The sequence below is a fragment of the Corvus brachyrhynchos genome, unplaced genomic scaffold (genome assembly GCF_000691975.1).
Source record: "Corvus brachyrhynchos isolate BGI_N302 unplaced genomic scaffold, ASM69197v1 scaffold466, whole genome shotgun sequence".
Classification (NCBI taxonomy): domain Eukaryota; kingdom Metazoa; phylum Chordata; class Aves; order Passeriformes; family Corvidae; genus Corvus; species Corvus brachyrhynchos.
In genome coordinates, this window is record NW_008238635.1 from 566,113 (window position 1) to 585,004 (window position 18,892).

Here is an 18,892-nt window from a genome sequence, read left to right on the forward strand (position 1 = left end):
CCCGGTGACCTGAGGTGGTTCCTCCGCTGGCCGCGGGCCCGCAGGGCGGCGGGGCAGCGCGGGGGCGCGGGGTTCCGCCGGTCCGTGTTGTTCGGTGTTTGTGTGTGTGCGGGGAGTTCCCTGGGCAGCGGCGCTCCGGGAGGAGAGGAGCTCGAACACAGTGCAGGCTTTAAAAAATAAAGTTGTTTTCGTGGTTAGGAAAGGGAGAGCGCTATGGAAGCGTTCATCTCCCTGCCTCCTCCGCGGGAAAAGTGAAGTCACTTCCCAAGAGCCCAGACGAGCAAAGTACTGTCCTAAATCTGTGCCATCTGCATGCGTCAGTTTCACCTACGTTATGTTTTGGTTTGGGGTGGTTTTCTTTCCTTTTTTTTTTTTCCCTGGTGATTTTTTTTTCTTTGCTTTTTAAGCCCTCTTCCATTCTCTCCCGACCCGTGAGCTGGTACAAAAATTCTTGTTTTTAGATAAAAAGTACTTGAAAACCTGCTGAAACCATCTGAAGCAGGTACGGCACTGAGTGAAGTGGACTTGGTGACTCTCCTCGTGTGTAAGTTCCTGCAGCGTCATGTGTACTTTGCTCCTGCTGTCACTCTCAAAGCTGTGTTGTTAAGACTGCTCAGTTTGATAGTTCTGTAAGTCACCGCCTACCAGATTTCACAGCTGTCTGCGTGTGTATATCCATCCAGTGTGTGCCTGAGAGGGGAAAAAAAGAGACTCAAAATGTCAGCTCTTCTTTAATATAGAGAAAAATCTAGCGACAATTAAGAAATAATTTGCTTAGGTAACCATTGCTTGTCTCTTTCGGTGTCGAGCTCTAGTCTCACAACCACGTTGGTTTTCAGCTAAAACTTTCAGAAGGGCAGGTGTGCTTTCAGTTTCCAGGGAGAGATCTTGTTGGCGGTACAGGCAACATGTTATTATCCCTTTAAATGCAGAAAAGGTGCCATGGCTTTTTTTAACCAAACCTCTGTGCTATAGGCCAAATCCTGACCGCCTGTCAGACCAACTTGGCTCCAGATTGTATGAAGGTTTACTGGGCATGTAAGGTTGGTTCTGCAAGTTGTGCCTCTGCTGAGGTTTTAAGTAGGATTGTAGTTAACTCTGTTTATGTGGGTTAGATGGTATTAGTTATGTGATTAAGAACTTACTTTGTAGTTTAAACTTGAAAAGACTACAAATACAAATTTCAGTAGGCACTAATTGACTCCAGTGTTGTAAGAATGCTGCCAGTGAGTATCCGGAAAGGAGCCAGCAGCAGCTGATGGACCCCAGAACTCAGTGAGTGACAGAGCCTTCCACTACTTCCTTCTGTTTTAGGCAGAGGTGGGAAATCATGCTGGGTTTGTATTGTTTTATTCATTTGATGGATTTTTAAAGTAACTGCTTTTTTCCAAAAAGACTCAGGGGCTGTGAACAGCTTGGCTTTACGTATGAGAACTATAAAAATTGTTCTGCAGTGTTTGCTTTAAAATGATTACAGTGATTACATGTATTGCTTGGTTAAAAATAGCATTCAGTCCTTTAACAAGTGATTCACAGAGTAAGATTTGGTGGTGTTTGTAAGGGCATTGCGAAAAGAGCAAGTGTATAATCTGGCTCTCTTGTGTCCCCCAGGGTATTCCTTAGCATTTCAAGACAGTCTGAGTTGTGGCTGCTCCTTCCCTTCTCTCATCAAAGGGACTTCCACAGCCAGGAAGTGAGTAAAAAGAACTAAGCTGGTCAAAAAGTTGTACTTTTATTTCTTCTTTTTTTTTTTTTTTTTTTTGTTCCTTGAGGTACTCGGGTTACAACAACTTCCTGACCCAGCTCACTTGCCCGGCCATGTGGTCATGGGCTCAGTCTGAAGGAGGAAGTAGAGTGCTGGTAGAGAGTGTAAGTGCAGTCCTGGAACAATCACAGGTGTTGTGAGGGTCCTTAGCTGGGACCTGGCTTTATGGTCAGTAAGTTCATAGCACGAGCCAGTGCTGCTAGAAGCAGCTACATTGTGGATTTGGTTGACTTAAGCTACTTGGGGTGAAGGTGGCAATGATAGTTAGGGTGGTAGCTCTTTTTTTTCTGCCAGTACTGGCTTAGATCGATTATGAAGCCATGGTGTAATTTTTTATTTACTGTTGACAACATTAAATGGACTCGAGCCATCTCTGTGTCTGTTCTTCCATGGGCCCACAGAAATTGTTGTGGTTTTCTTCTTCTCTCTCCTTTGTTCATCTGTTCTTCTCTCTGAACTTTTTGGTGAGTTCTTAATTTCAGGGAGTGTTCTTGGCATTGTTAGAGGGTTTTGTAAATTTGTTCAGCTCTAATTTTAAAATAATTAGTTGTATATTGCTGTTACCTCTGCTGTAATAGGAAGGCTATTTCAGACTTGACTGACCTTAGTAATTACACACTTTTTGATTTCTAGTCTATATTAATTTGTCATGGGATTATACCCATTTTATTCACCCAATGGACTGATATGTTTTATTGGCACTCTTGATCTGGGTATCAAAAAAAAAAAAAAAGGCATTTTTAACAAAAAGGATGCAAAAATGCGTGGAAATGCACCATGGAAGGTTTATTTTCTCTTTGGGCCACCAGCTACACTAATCATTCCTGTAATAATTCTCAGCTTCCCCCCATGAATTTTAATCTTGGCCTATTAAGTGAGAATTAAAATGCACCTTTCAGGCATTAACATTGAGCTTCCTAGAGGTGTCCTTTTAGTGAAGGTTAAGTTGTTTTCAAGTGTATTTTGCTAAGATGTGTTCTTTGAAATTCATACCTTTGGCAGTTTGTTCTAGTCTCAGTCTTACTCTGTTACACTGGTGCAGCTGTTCAAGGAGCCTTTATTGTAACCTGGATTGCTGAAGGGATTCTTTCTTCTTTGACAGAGTCCTGGTCCATAAACAAAGCCCGACATGTTTGAAAATTATTTATTTCACCTTTTTCCTGTATTCTTAACTTTAAAAAGAAACAAAACCAATATGTAGATTGTTAGAAACACCTCTGTGACTTTTAAGGTGTTTATTTAAATTTGCTATCAGGAGTGTTCCCAGATGGGACTTTGTGAAGCTGAAAAACTAGTTTATTGGGTGTGACTGTTTGTAAACAGAACAAATACGTAAACGGGGTGCCAAAATCTGCTTAGTAAAACAGATTGCTCTGAAAGATGAGAAAGGCCCTCGTGGAAAACCCCTGTTAAGATTGTGTCTTTCATGGCATGTTTCTTACTCTTTGGAAAGAGTAGCAGGGACGACTGTCTTTCCAATGTTTTGAAGTGGACAGAGGAAAAAAGTAGCTTTTGCCACAAAATGAGATGGGTCACAGGCCTCTGCTTTCCTACTTTCACCATCTGTGTATCATGAGTCACGATATTGAAGAAGGTTTGGGGTTTTTTTGCTCAAGTAAGCTTAAAAGTGCAAAACTTTTCTGATGCTGAAAACATGTTCCCTGGTTGTGGGAGAAGCACAGCCGTACAAAGGGAAGAAGTCCTAAGGGCAGGAAGATAAGAGATACGTACATTTCTGTGTACAACACTGGGAGTAGGCTTACTGTATGTACAGGAGAACTGGAGTTTTGAAATACATGATAAACAGTAATAAACCTGATGCAAAACCTGCTGAGGGAGAGTTTCGGAAATAGAATCATTGGCAGGTCAAATGGTAAATTCTTAAAATAGAGTCATTTAGGTTGGAAGGGGCTCCTGGAGGTCATCTAATCCAGCTCCCTGCATAAATTAAAGCAGGAGTAATTTAGGTAAGATTGTTACAGCCTTTAACACCTTTCTGGGTAATCTGTTTCTGCATTTGACTGCACACAGTGGTTTTTTGTTTACTCCCTCCCTTTAAGATGAAATTTACTTTCCAGTTTGTGTTTGTTGCCTCTTAACATGTCAGTGTCCATCATCCAGAAGAGGCCAGTTCTCTCTTCTGCACCCTTTCATCAGAGAGCTGACAGTAATAAGGATTCTTTAGAGCTCTTTTCCTAACCAGATTGTGCAAACTCAGTTCCCTCAGCCTCTCACTGTCCACCATGTGCTCCTGCCATCCGGCCAGCCTGGCCACTGGCCACGGTCCAGAGTGTCCGTGTGAGTCCCGTAGCGGGGAGCCCAGAGCTGGCTGCACTGCAGGCACGGGCTCACAGGTGCTGAGCAGAGGGCACTGATCCTCTCCTGGGCCTGCTGCCTGGACTCCTGCAAACAGCCCCCGCTGTGCTCCGCTGCCTTTGCTGTGGCCATGTACTGGTGACTTGTTCTCAAACTTTTGTCTGCTGGCATCTCCAAGTACTTTTCTGACAAAGTCACTTTTTATCTAGTTGGTGTTGAGCCCGTCTTGTCACAGGAGGTTGTTCTGTCACTGATACAGGACCCAGCACTTGCCTTCACTGAACTTCCCAAGGCCTTGCCTTTCTCCAGCCTGTCCAGGTCCCTCTGAGTAGGAGCTGACCACTCCTCCCACTTCGGTGTTATTTGAAACCTAGCGAGGATGCACCCTGTCCCATCATCTAGATGATTAGTAAAGGCATCAGGTGGTACTGGTGGTTTCAGTGGTGATCCCCAGGGGATGTGACTGCAGCTGCTTGGATGGAACTGATGATGGCTGTTCTTTCAGCTCAGCAGTCCAGTCAAATTCCCAAACACCTTACTGCTCGCTTACCCTGTGCCTGTCTCACCAGCTTGGCTGTAGGGATGCTGTTGTTAATGGCCTTCTGTATTCAGTGCTCTTCCATCATCTGCTAAGCCAGTCATCTCCTTGCAGTAAGCTCTTGTGTTCATCAGGCATCATTTGTCCATGGTAAATCCTTGCCAGCTATTCCCCATCATCTTCCTGTGCTTCTTGAGCAGAGGGATGCCTTCCAGGAGAATTTGCTCTATAATCCTCTCACGGACTTAGGTCAGGCTGGCTGATCTGTATCTGCCTGGATCCTCCTCCTTGCTCTTGAAATTGGGTGTGGTATTTGCCTTTTTTCTGGTCAGAAGGAACCTCTCTCAGTCTCATGGCCTTTCAAAAAGTGGTAGAGTGTGGTATCTCAGCAACACTGGCCAGCTCCCTCACGATTCTTTAATAGCCTGTCTGGTTATATAGATTGTATGTTTCCAATTTCCTGAAGTGCTTCCAAACTTCAGCTTTCTCTTTTTGGAGGTAACTTCTTACTCCAGCAGACTGCTACTGGGCTCGAGGGTCTGGAAGGCTTGTGAGTGGACCTTGCTAGGGAAAACTGGGTCAAAAGAGTTGTGTGTATGTCATCCTTTGCCATGTGCTTTGTTAACAGGTGTCTTGTTCCACTGAGCACACTTCTTCCTTACCTTTCCATCTGCCAGTGTTGCTTTTTCCTAATGCAATCCAAAAGCCTGTGTCTTTGGGCTCCTCTTGGCTAGCCTCTCCATCTACCTGCTGGGTGCTTCTGAAGCAGAGATCAAACTTTCATATCTGTAAATAGGTAAAACTTCGAAATTGGTTGAAGTTTTGGTTAATAAATGTTTCTAACCTCAGCTTGTGGTGTTTGAATGAAACATGTCAGTTCCCCTTAAGCAAGCAGGAGGCATTATCAAGCTCTTGTATAAGGGGGCAGGTCCTGCCTGAGATGTAGATCGCAACTTATACCAAGGAGACAAAACAGTGAGGAAAATGATCCACATCTGTTCTTTTTTGTTTTTTCATTTTCTTCTCGCCTTCACTAAAATAACTAACTCCACATAGAAATCTTCAGCTTCAGTGTATGCCCTTCCCCTTTTGTGTATTGTAGTTGAAAAGGAGATGCTAATATTTAGCAGCAATATGGGTGGAGAAATACTTGATGCCATCTGTACATGAATGCTTTCAGTTGAAATTAATTTTTTTGGTTGATGCATAAATCCATTTTAGAAATCATTGTGATAAACTAAAATTTTGGAAATAGAAGCATTTTTTATTCAAGAAAAATAAAGCAAGGAGTTCTTGAGTTACAATCTGTGTAGACAGAGAGTCTGAAACAAAGTTCTTGGTTAGTTTGAACCCTCAGCATGTGCTTGATGTTTCCTACAGGTTCCTAACTGGTGTAAGTGTGATTTGTGCTGGTGTTCGGGTGACTTAATGGTATCAAGTCAAAGCCTTGGGTGTGTCAATTACTGGTCTGGCTGTTCTGTCCGAATAGGGCTTTGGTATCTGTTTGGACTAGAAATACCCTTTTTTAGCATGGTTGGGAGTCCTGAGGTGTTTTCTGGTGTAGTAGAAAGATTTTGAAGTGGAGTTACACTTTGATGCACAACAGTGCGCAGTAACTGTGGTAATTAATGGTAAAATTACAATCTGCACATTTGCCTTCATATGTGATCGTTCATTTTACGTCAGGCTACTGGCAAACTCTTAAATAGTGAAGCTCTTTACTAATGATGGTGGACAACTTCCTGTCTTAGTTGCTCAAATTCTTGATATCTCCCACATGATTTCTAACTAGGGAAGAAAAGGTAAAAGGGTAGAAAAAAGGAAAGTGAAAGGTGTTTTTAAGAAGCAGGAAACTGTCAGAACAGGATTTGAGTCAGTGAGTGAATCTGAGAGTGGAGTTTGCTAAATGGTTTAGTAAGTTTTTCATGTTACTCTTGGGCTTAGAAGTGAAGTAACTTGGTTGCTGTCGTATCAGTGACCCAGGAGAGGAACGAAACCAGCGTGAATGTGACTGACAACAAAGTCCTTTCTCATCACTTGGTATAAAACTTGTGTAGTAGTAATTCTTTTAATGAAAGGAATTAGTTTTGAGTAACCAGTCATGACCAGTCCCTGGTCGTCTCTTGCAGGCAAATAAACACAGTTGTCAGGATGTCTCTTACGTTTTGTGTGTGTATATATATATTTATTTATTTATTCTTTCATCACCAGAACATCTGTATGTTGTATTGCAAGGTGTGATGGTGTAAGTTTCCGGAAGACAATTACTTAGTAATTATGGAATAGTCTTGAGGTTACACTTCTTGTCAGTGATAAGTGATTCTTAAACCTCTGACTTTCAGGGTGTTGAGCTAAGTTAAGTAGCTGTGCTTTCAGTTCAGGTATTGCTGACCTTTTTGATTAGGTCACGTGTGTTGTATGTACCTTAGGTCACCCAACCAGGTTTTTTTGGGGTAGAAAGAAAACTGCAGATGCTGATCTGTTGCAGTTGTCCACGCATATGACTTAATTTTTCATATTGGAAGGAAAAAGAGTGAGAGTTGAGGCTTTGTCCAAGAATTTTATTCAAAGGATTGACTTTTAGTGTAAACTAACTGTATGGTTAATTTTGATAATCTTTGCTACTGTTTAGGGAAGTGGGTCCTGTTCTGGTAAATCAGTTTTTGTTTTAACCAGAAATGAATTTCCTCCTCTGTTCCCCACAATGTTTTATTTGAGAAGTACTTGCATTTGAATACTTCGCTTTTCTGTTCAGTACAGTTGCTCATGTGGTGCTAGAGCTTCACAGTGTAACGCTGTCCATGTCATTAATTGTTGTCTTCACTGATGGGGGAGGCGTTCAGATTTTTGCCAGGAGGAAAAAGGAGGCGAATGGGACTTTGTGTTTCTCAGCCTCCGGATAGGTGTCTATTAAATCTTATCTAAGGAGTACAAGCCACTGGCATGGCTTAGACATAGCACAGAGCAGAGAACGCAGCAAGAAGACAACTTATCAAGATCTCACAGCCTTTTTAAAGGTAAATTACCCAATGAAAGCTTAAAACACAAGGTATTTTCACTTTTTTACCAATGTCCAACAAGCTCCTAAATCACGTAGACAGGAACTGCGGAATTCTGTATCCAATCATCCCAGACCACTATTGCTGCAAAATATGGAGTTAGTGAAGAAGGAGAAAGAAGCTTTTAACTACAACTTATCCTCCATTTTGAGGTTTTCTACTTCTGTCTATTTACTGTGCAAATAGACCTAAAAACTCTAAATTTTTCACCCTGTGATAATCTCACATGGTATTCTATCACCTAATTCTCACCAGTGTAGATTCTAATTCTTCCCAGAGGCTAGGCAAATTTTCCCATGGACAAAGGTCAAAACCAGTACTGTCCAGGGGGGTAAAACCTTTCAAAACAGGCAGAGAAATATTCTCTGCATTCTAGGTTCCCACAGCAGTGGTGTAAGAGTGGCATGTTTCCAGGTGGTTTTGAATGTTTTGGTTATAAATTCTGTAGCAATCTGCCTTTTCTGAAGATCCCCCAGTGGAAAACAGTTTCAAGAGGTTCAATTTAGATATTTTGACTTGATAACTGCACTTTGCAGAGATCTAGAGTTATCTGCTATTTCAGCATAGTAAGACAGTTCTAATTTGTACTTCTGTTGTGTATGCGAAATACGATTTTTTTTCTGAAATTAGACAAAATTATTTTTCTGAGATCCACAGATTTGTTGCAATACACAAATTTGTGTATTGTGTGTACATGTTTATACATATTTGTATTTTTAACAACTATGTTGCAATTTAAAAAGTATGTTTTATTTTTCTTTTTGTTTTCTAACTCTTTATTTTCATCCCAAGATTTTAATTAAGGATGAAGGCTGTGCTGTGCCTTTTCAGTGCTCAGGCCTCTGCAGGCAAATCAGTGTGAAAGCAAAATGCAAGTATTCTTAATCTAGTGCTTTGTCTCTCCCTGTGTGTATTTAGATACAAAATATAAGGTCCAGAATTTTAATTTAGAAGTCAGTGGAGAAATTTAGTGGCTGGCTAAAATTTGAAAATAATTTGGAGTTTTTTTCTTTGTATTTAGGTAAGATATTGGTGTATTTCCCTTTATTAAGAGTTTGAGTACTGCAAGCTGGTATTTTTTTCCTTAGAAGCTTGGAGTTTTTTAATTAGCTGTTACTGAGAAACAAATACTAGATTATATGATTTAGAATGACTAATCTGAAATATAAGTGGCAGAAAATGGAATTTTTTTTTTTCATTCTGTAAACCCTTCATTTAATTTTTTTCCACTGGTGTATACTTTCATTATTTCCTGTTACTTTGAAGAGAACTCTCAAACAGCTGTTTGGTGGCAGCCCTGCATGGCTGCCCCCAGTGCTGGCTGCTGAGTTTGATCTGTGTTCTGTGCCTTGTTGTGCTCACTTTGGTGTGCACAATCACAAATGTGATCATAGCAGAGAAGGTAGGAAGATTTGCAGCTTTTTTTAGGCCATTTGTCACCTCCTGCATCTTCCAGATACTCCTGAAATCTGTGTAGCTTTTAAGTACCGTCGTCTTCCACTTGAACTTAAGTGCAAAACAGGAGTGGAGTTGGATGAGAACTTCTTGTGCGTGCCAGCAGTTGTTTTCAGAGTAAAAGCTAAGTTGGAGCTTGGATCAGGCAGTATGGTGAAGACTGGCCCTTGGAGACATTGGTCCCTTCTCTTTGTTAAAAATCAGTGTTGGCAGTATAAACTTGCAAAAAACTGGGAACTGATAGCTGGAATTATTCTTGGACATAACTGTTAAACAGCTCTGAGGAAACGAGTAAGGAATGAAAGTCAGTGACTGATTTTTACATTTTTACAATGAGGAAAATGATCCACATCTCTTCTTTTTTTTTTTTAAATTTTCTTCCCACCATCACTAAAATAACTAACTCCATGTAGAAATCTACAGCTTCAGTGTGTGCCCTTCCCCTCTTGTGTATTGTAAAAAAAAGCTTACTGTTTATTCCTATTAGATGTGTATAAAAGCTGTGGGGGGAGAGGGGAAAAGAGTTGATCAAAATGTCCAAGGAAATATTTTGTCAGGTTTCAAAACAGTAAGGTGAAGCTGAAAGTTCTTCACAGTTGTTCGGAGTGATAAGTTGCCTTTGACCCTTATAGCTTCCCCTTTCTGATTCTTCTTTTCTTTCATCATATTGAGGCATCAGTGAGTCAGACTGAACATAAAGGGGTCAAACTGAACATAAAGGGGTCAGACTGAAGTGTGGTTTCGAATCGAGCTTTTGATAGCCAGAGAAATCAAAGGGTATATAATAAGACTGATAAATGCAAGTGATCCTTGTTCCAGCAGTCCCTCCCAGTTTCTCTCTCTGGCCTTTGTGATTCTGTTTTTTTGTTATTTTGGCAGTAATTGAACTCCAGGGGTCTTACTGGGGAGTATGGAAAAAGCAGGTGAGTTATTGTGTGCACTTCCCAGGAAATTCATGTGAGGTGCCACAGCAATACTACGTTTGCTCGGTGCGGTTGTGCAGTTGTTACCATTGGTTTTACTCACCCAGCTGGTGAGCTTGCACAGACTCAGCTCTGACTTGGATGAGGGGTGGGATGCTGGTGCTCCTCTAGGTCACACTTCATGTTTAGGTTTGGATTCCTTGTATTGAAAATGCTTTGCTTACTCCATGGGTTTGTTCCTGGTGGGGCAGCACTACCTGCTTTGGCTCAGGCCGCTTGGGACACTCTGCCTGTGGTGGTTGCAATCTCTAACTGTGTTTGACACTTTGGTAGCTTGTCCATAACTTAACACTCTCACTTCAAGGAGACAGAGGTAGGATGCTTAAAACAAGGTTGTGGAAAAGAGGCTTATATAACTGCTTCATAGAGCATGGCCTTCTGTTCTATTTCACCTTTCTGTGATTTTTTTCTTTTAGGTTAGCTGCCTGTAACTTCTTCTCTTTGTTTCCATGAGTGAAAGTATTTTGTGGAAGTGTTCGGTATGTAAATGAGGGTAGTAAGTTTTCATATCTACATTTAATGAAAACCACGCATCATTTATGTTGAAGCTGGTGGTACAGTGTGGTAATATTTGGGAAGCTCTCTGAAACTTTGAGAGAGAGGCTCTGATAAAAAAAAAGGAAAGGATGAAAGGCATAGCAATCACAGATACAGATTTTTGGCTTCTCATGTCTTGTTTTATGCAATCAAGTGAATTTATCAAACTAGAAATACGATGAAACACTTAAAATTCAATCTGGTCTGGATAGCCTGTCTGAACAGACAGGTACTGGGTTTGTTCATGATTGTTGGCTAGTGTGAGACAAGAAAATTGCATCAAGAAAATTAATGACTTCTGTTGTATTTTTTGCAAGATTTTTGCAGTTATAAGCAGCTTATTGTATTATTTTAGAGGTACTTCCCCAGCAAGAGCTTACTCTCTGATTTTTGTAGACTGTTGTAGATTAACCTGAGGCTTAGACCAAAAATAATCGACGAGATTCATTCCGTTTAGTAAGTGAGGTGCATAAGATCTACATAATGGTAACCTGGCCAAGAGGCCAAGTTTATATATTAAAAAAAAAAAATCGAGCCATTTTTATTTGAGCCCAGTGATGGTTTAATCCTAAGAAGGATCTGAGAAGTCTTTTTGGTCTGATGTTTTTAACATAGATTTTGTCCTTTATAGAATTTCTATTTGCTAGTTTTGATTACTAGAAAAAAAACTGCAAAAGCAAATGGAAAACTTGCATTGGCAGCCCCAGATGAATTGATGTATTAATTGATTATTGAAACCCTTTCTTTCTTGTAATCATTGTGTGAGGGTGAATTTTTGAGTCTCTTCTGTAATACTTTGAGATGTGTTTGGTAGCAGTTGCAAGGAATTTTTAGGAGAAGGAAGTAACACAGAGTGATGAAATGATCCTACCTGTCTTTTGATTATATGAGTTTGTTGTTGGTTGCTTTTTTTTAAAGCTAGTTTTTTCTTTAATCCTTTAGGATGAAAAATGAATTCTGATCATTACGAATGTCTGGGATGAATAGAAGAGAAATTGTGTCTTGGAAAAAGGGCATGTGTTCTCTTTCCTATTACCCTTTTTAGGCAGTCTCTGAAGGAAATACTGATCTTAAGAACTGCTTAAGCTTTTCAGGATCTGGTTTGGAAGGGAACATTATGCACAGCATTTGCAGAAAATCAAGGTAGTAGGCAGTGTGAGATTGTTTATACACAGCATCCCTGGGTCTGGACTTGGAAGTAACTGCAGGTAGTACAACAGAAACATCTTTCTTAGTGTAACGTTTTCAATTGCTTGCTCATATAGATTTGAAGGATACTTCCTTTAGATCAAGTATTTTTTTTTTGGTGGAAATTACAAAATATTCTTAACTGTTTATTAACTGCATGAGCAAGTTTTTGTATAGGGATTAGCTGATTGATTTCATACTGCCTTTCCAAGCTGCAGTTCTCACTTGAATTAAAGAATGAATTTGAAATAATTTGATTAGTGAATTTGATCACATGGAGAAATAGTCTCAAGGAGCACACTGTCATTTAAAAAAACAGTAAATCTCTTTCAGTTAAAGAAGGTCCACATCATTCCTTGATGCCTGTCTTCCAGAAGCTTTCATATGCATAGCTCATAGCAGTTCCTAGAAGAGTTTAGGTAATTTGAAAGACTTTTAACAGTGCTCTGAATGTTGAGGCAAAACCTTGTTCTTTTCTCCTCTTTATCAATGTCATGAGCAAAGTGGTTTGCTTCTTCAAACTTCAAATGGAAAAACCAAAAAAGCAGGAAGCGAAGGAAAGCCTTTAGTTTTTTTATTCTAGTGTGGTTAGGGGGATAAAGTGGTGTGTTGGTACCAGGTATGTCTGATTTCTTACTGACCTCTTCTTACCAATGGAAGATCATCTTTCTGTTAAGGAAATGGTCTCACTGTCTTTTATGCATTTCCATTCTCCATTTTTCTAAGACCTGTCAAGGCCTTTGGAATTAACAACAGAGCTGCATTGTGGAATATATTTATAAAAATGTGCCCTAGCAATGTGAAATGCCAGCAGATCTGTTCTGGCATGTGGAGTGCGTTGAGAATTCACTGGTAAGTAAAAATTAGAGTGGTAGTTGAACCAGCACACTTCATCATATGTAGGACTGGGAGGGCCAGTGGTTAGAGGGAGGGTCATTTGATGTGGCTTTTTGTTGTCATGCACGTTGTTCCTTATTTCTCAACTTCAAGCAGGTAACTTTCAGAAGGTTTCACTTGGTCTTTAAAATAACTGTGGTTTCTCACTCCATCTTCTCATGTTATATCTAAATATGTAGATGTTCAAGTGATAATGTAAAATCTTGGCTTCTAACCTAAAGGGTTTTAAATATATGTAAAATTTGTTTTCAACATAAATGGAAATGTTTATATTTGACCTATGTGGGAGTATTTTATTTTTACCAAGAAGCTTGGTTTTGTTTCATATTACAAAGGAAGGGGGTTTTGTGCTTATTAATATTATTATAATTAATTAATATATATAATATTAATATTGTTAATTAATACTTATTAAGTATTGGGGACACTGTTGAAACTACAGTTTTGATACAACAGCAGCAGAAGTCTAGATACAGCCGTCTAATCACAACTCATAGTCCTTGCAATTTTGGAAAATCTTTGAACTATGAAAAAGGCACCCAGTGTTGTTAGTCATTTACAACTTGTGATTGCCTTTGACAACTATTAGAATGAAAGACTTAAGATTAAAAAAAAAATCTGAAGAGAATGAGATTGGAAAGGACCATGAAGCATTGTCTAGTCCATCGCACAGTCAGTGCTGCGCTGACTGCAGGTTAACAGCTTTTGAGAAATACTCCCTGCAGTTGGTATGAGCTTAAGAACAAAACACTGTGATTTCAAGCTAAATCTGCAAAATCTAATATTCCCAGAATGCATGTTGCAAACCTCAAGGTAATAATTGTCATAACTTCTAATTCTGGCTTTGAGGAAGGAGGATTTTACTAACTCTGCAGGTGGTCGGTGCAGGGCAGTGAATCAGGATTTCTGGTGGGTTTCTCTGACGTTGTGACACAGCATAAGGCACTTGTTTGGCACAGAGAGGGACTGGCCTTGGGATCACTGCTGCGTTGGCTCATACTGCTCTTCCATATGGTCTCTTTTGCTCTCCATCATGTGATTATTTCTGGACATTGTAGCATGTGGAGAGAATTCCTGGTTGAAATACTCAATATATTTAATGGACAGAGGTTGTTCCATTGACTGCATCAGAGCAACACTGTTATTTTTACAGTTAGGGAATAAACCATTAAATAATCTCCTTAAAACAAGGATTGCATTATGCTGCTGCTTTCCTCTGGAATATAGGTCATTATTTTTTTGTGTGAGTGATCACACGATTCAGTAACTTGGCTGGTGATTGGTTTCAATTTGAATGCTGCCTACAAGCTTCATGTCACAATGAAAAAAAAATAAGCAACTTGGGTTTGCCAAACTCCAGCTTTGAAAAATTGCATACTCTTATTTGCTACTTTATATTTTCCAAAGTTAAAAATGAATTACTGGCTGCAGAAATGAAAGTGTTCGTTTTTAGTTGGTGTCAGGGAAACAGTGTGAAAATGTACTAGAGTTGCTTTATCCTTGAGGCAGAATGAGCTACTGCTTAAATGAGTAAACGTGTTTGCCAGAACTTGATGTATAAAGTGTGGTTTGTTGTTTTGTTTTTTTAATAAGATACACATAAAGACTAGTAACATCTCTATAGAGTAGCAGAAGAACACTTATTTGTTATATACTTTGGAAGGGAATAGATAGAGAGGAGAAAGGTTTTTCTCTGAAGTGGCTGAAAATAAAATGTATTTCCTCAGGTTGGTTAAACACTAATTGGATAAGCTAACATCAACTATGCTTTTAAACAGCATGAATCAGTCTGTGTCAGCACAAAGCATGTGTGCTCATGTAATCTTCTACTGATGTTTCTGCTGTGTGTGGACAAATCTTAGGCCTGAAAGTTTATTTAAATAATGGTTCAAAAGAATCCCACCAACATTGTTTTTAGTTCTGTTTTGTCTAAGGTGTAGCTTGTCACCCAGGACTCCTGCTTGTTCAAATTGTACAAGTAAACAGAAGGAAGCCCCCAATTTGCTGGGAGGTTGCCTTTGTAGCCAGCACCTTACCAAGGCATGCTTTCACTTACCTGGCATTTCATTTAGTGTTCATGATGCTTCTGCCACCCCATATGTAAATTTTGGGGGTTGAGATCAGTGGTTTGTTTGGTTTTCTTTCAGTTTGCCTCTTGTCTTCCTTCAAAGCTTTAGCTTGCAGTGAGTGGTGGTCTCTGCTGAGGAGGAGGGGTGGTGCTGCTGTGTTTAGCTGTAAGTCGTGCTCCAGCTCAGTACCAACCATATGGCACCACGCCTCTGCAAGGGTTCTTCACCTTGGTGGGTTAAACTTTAAGAGAAATAAAAGCAGTATTTTCTCCCTCAAGCAGCTCTGTACTGTGACTGTGTAATATTTAAATGGTTCAGTGAGTTATGTGCAACACAGAGATTCAAGTCAGGAAAGCTGCTTCTCTCCGTTACAGTAAATCTCTCAGTATTCACGCTGAGATGTGTTTGACGAGTGCTGCTTATCATTTATTTGAGGAGATGCAGATGTTTTTGAGGGAGAACAGACATTTTCTTGTTTGTGTAGTTCTCTTTTGATTCTGTTTTCCTTAAATTGTTATTCTTTGGCTGTGAGATTGAAGTGTAAAAAGAATCTGGAAAAACCTCTGTATCTAGGCAGCCGGTACAACAATTCCAAACAGTTTGCCATCATGAACAGACTAATTATTTGCTGTTGGCTACATAGTGGAGGTTTGCTTTGTCAGAGGAGACAGTGCTGCCAGAATAAGTCAGTGGTTACTTTCTTGTGGGTTTTTTTTTGCTTTATATTTCATGGGTTTGTTTTTTTGTTTTGTTTTGTTGTTGTTGTGGTGGGTTTTTTTTTTAATTTCGGAAAGAGGTTTGTTCTTAACAGTGCGTTTAGGGAAATAAGAAGGATCTTTTATATACATATATGTATGTGTTTAAAATACAGTGATACAGCTCTGTTGCTTATTAAGTTGATTTTATTCCTGGAAAGTAGTATCAGTAGGCCAAATAAATGGTTGTTTGTTTTTTCCATTATGTGCTTTACATAGTGTTTCAGAGATAAGACACTGGGAAACAATTTATGGGTAATAAAACAGTTTTTAATATGAGCACAGAGAGAGTTTCTCATAAAAAGATTACACAGAGAGAAGTTGACATTAAAGTTGAAATTAAAATTACGGTGCTGTTGTGGTCAGTGAGATTTAAACAAACTGGTTTTATGACACCTAGAATTTTCTTCTGCATGTGTGTCCACTCAGTCAGGGGAGAAAGGGTTTTGGGGCAGATGGTGAGCTGTACTGCCTCAGCATAGAGTATAATACGGAATTTTACCAGGTTGTTGAGTCTTTCAGTGAAGAAGCATTGAAAAGGTAAAGCTTTGTGTATTTGCAGCACATCTTGTTTCCTGGGGAAGGCGTCCCCCATTAAAGCTAGAGAGCTCGTGGGGTGGGTGCCAGGGGAATGCATAGTTCTGATACATTTCTTAAAAGAAGGTGCTGTGGCTGAGACCCTTGGTTATGTGTGTTTGTGCATGTGGAACTGTCAGGGTCCTGTTCCCTGAGGGGCAAGGTGGAGTGTCACCCCCCCACTTCAGTAATCCAGAAATCTGAGTCACGGAGTGATTGCAAGTCCAGTTAGCTTAATGCTCGTTTTGCTGTCATTCACTGTATCCTGTAGCTCAAAAAAGGGAATAAAGCATGCCTTTTGGTGTATATTTCTACTTCAGACTTCTGTTAGCAGAAGGTGAATTTCTGCATAGCTCAGTTAGACCTTCCTCTTCACAAAGGTCCCGGAGATTCTCTTGAGGAACCATAGTTCTGAAAATAGGTATAACTTACTTCTCAGTATTTTTTTTTTTTTTCCAGTTTGAGATTGTCAGGCAAACTGTATGGCCTTGAAGGCTGCCTTTAATACAAACCTGTCTGTAATACAGGATGATTTTGTTTCTCTGATAAAAAAGGGTATGAATTAGCCTGCTCTTGACTGTTTTCTTTCAAGCAGGTGAGAAATTTCCTTTCAAAACATGTTTCTTGTTGCTTACTGAAAATAGGTCAACATTTATCTTCCTGAATTGCTTTCTTTTCATAGCTCCACATTTTCTGATTTTTTTGGTGCTTATAGTGCTGAAGCAAAGGACTTTTTTTTCTTTCCACAAACCAACAGTGACCTAGAGCAGTAACTTTGAAATATTTATTGAACACAAACTGGAAGTAAACACAAAAAAGTCTGGTAACTGCTTCAGAAGACTGATTCATGTTAAAATTGTGTTTACTTTTGGGGACCAGTTTGCAGAGGAACATTTGAATCTATCAGGTCTTCAAAGCAGTTTCCTTCTGGAAAGTCAGTGGCTTTCCAAAACCTTTGATTCTTTCTCCTGTGATGATGAGTGTGTGTTGCCAGCAATGCCTTGTCCTGTGTTGCTCTGCCCAGCAATCCCATGGACATACATCCCTACCTAGGCATTTGTGTTCTCTCTGTGATGTGTTTTTGCCAGTCTGGATTCAGTGTGATTATGTGGAAGAGTTATGGAGGGAAGGAATCAGAAGTATTTCTATCCTGTGTCCCTTACTCTGATTCAGTGCTGAAATGCTCTGGATTTTCTAGGGTCACTGTTCTTCACCTTCTCTTGCTCTTTAATCACTTAGGCTGCTTTACAAAGGGAGCTGTAGTGAAGGTGGGATGCCTAACTGGAATGAAGTGGGGAAGCTGCTGAGTTTGAGCCTTCCACAGCTTAGTACTGTACATATGTGAAGGTAAGTTCTGATCACTGGTCCCAAAACACGTATAGTCCAAGTAGGATCGCTTAGTTACCTCTTATCAAGGACTTTGTATAAGCAAAGCACTGGAAACTGATGTACATCGGAGAGGTTGGCTTGACCAAACTACATGATAAAGCTCACAGAGAAAAGCAACAGTTTTTCTGCAGTCCTTGTATTGTCCCTATGGCTTAAAATATATTTTGGAGCAAGATCCACACACTGTCCCGCACCTCCACACACACTCTCTCTTAAAACTATGTTTGAATAATTTCTTTGTGTCTCAAAAGTTCTTTGGTTTGAAAATCTTTTTGCCAGAAAACCTTTTCTGAAACTCTTATTTTTAAAAATTTTAATTCTTTTATCATAGGAGGCTTTATTTCACTGAGTTTAGAAAAATTTCCTCCTGTGTATTTGTTCCTGACTTTTTGTGTGTGTGTGTTTGTGATATTGTTCACCAAAGTGGGGGGGAAAAGCATCTTCTCTGTAGGAACCAGCATGACTGTTCAAGGTACCCCTTTTGTAGCGTTGACTTCCTCACAGTAGTAGTGCACACTTCCCAGTATTTCCTACTGTGAAGAGAACTTTGACAGCAGAATCTGTTGTTGTCTTTTGGAAGGTGTTGTTGGAGGAGCAGCTCTGACTCCTGGCTCTGATGATTTGGGAAGGTACCATCTGGTGTGAGGTTTCAATCCTTGGATCAGCGCTGGCAGAACAGAGAGTGTATTTTTCATTTGGAACTGAATTCCACCAGCAGCTTAAACTAAGGAACTGGGCTGGGAACGGAGGTAGCTGAAGTGCATTGTATTTGCTGTCTTTCCTGTCCCTCACTGTCAGCTCCTCACTGCTGGTTGCTGCCCTCCCAGAAACTTGAAACTGGTAAATCAAATGGTAAACCTCATTCCCTCAGGCTTCTGAGCCAGCATTCAGCTGCTGAGGTCATCAGGGAGTAAACCCAATGCACTTGTAGACTGCACTACTGTCTGTATGTTCTTGACTAATGCAATCAGAAAGAAATTCTTACGTTCTTAACTTGAAACTTTTAATCAAAAAGGACGATTAAAAAAGTGTGGTGCTTGATTTTAGTAGTAGGGGTCTCTTCTTAGATTTTGTTCGTGTCTAGTAGGTCAACTGTTGTTTTTTCTTTACATTTATAGGAAAAGGGGGATTTGAAGTGAATAATTCAGTAATGATTAAAAAAAAAAAGGACTAGAGCCAATGACACAAGGGAAGTGACAGTAATCATCCACTGACTGCAGGTGACTGGAAAGTCCAGAATGCATGTGTGTCTCTTCTTGTTACTAAAGAGTAAAAAAATCTTCAGATGTTTTCCCCTTCCTCAAATAACCTTAATGCATGATTCTTTCAGAGAGCTTTTTATTCTTTTTACTGCTTTTCCTCAAA

At 39.9% G+C, this 18,892-nt stretch overlaps 1 protein-coding gene across 1 annotated transcript in view; it reads left to right on the plus strand.

The window, feature by feature from the left end:
- Nucleotides 1-448: 448 nt before the first annotated feature.
- RABGAP1L (RAB GTPase activating protein 1 like) overlaps nt 449-18,892 on the plus strand; it is a 242,971-nt gene continuing 224,527 nt past the window's right edge. The window contains exons 1-2 of the mRNA XM_008636116.2: nt 449-544; nt 1,612-1,693. The gene's annotated coding sequence lies outside the window, so the exon portion shown is untranslated. The remainder of the gene's footprint in view (nt 545-1,611; nt 1,694-18,892) is intronic.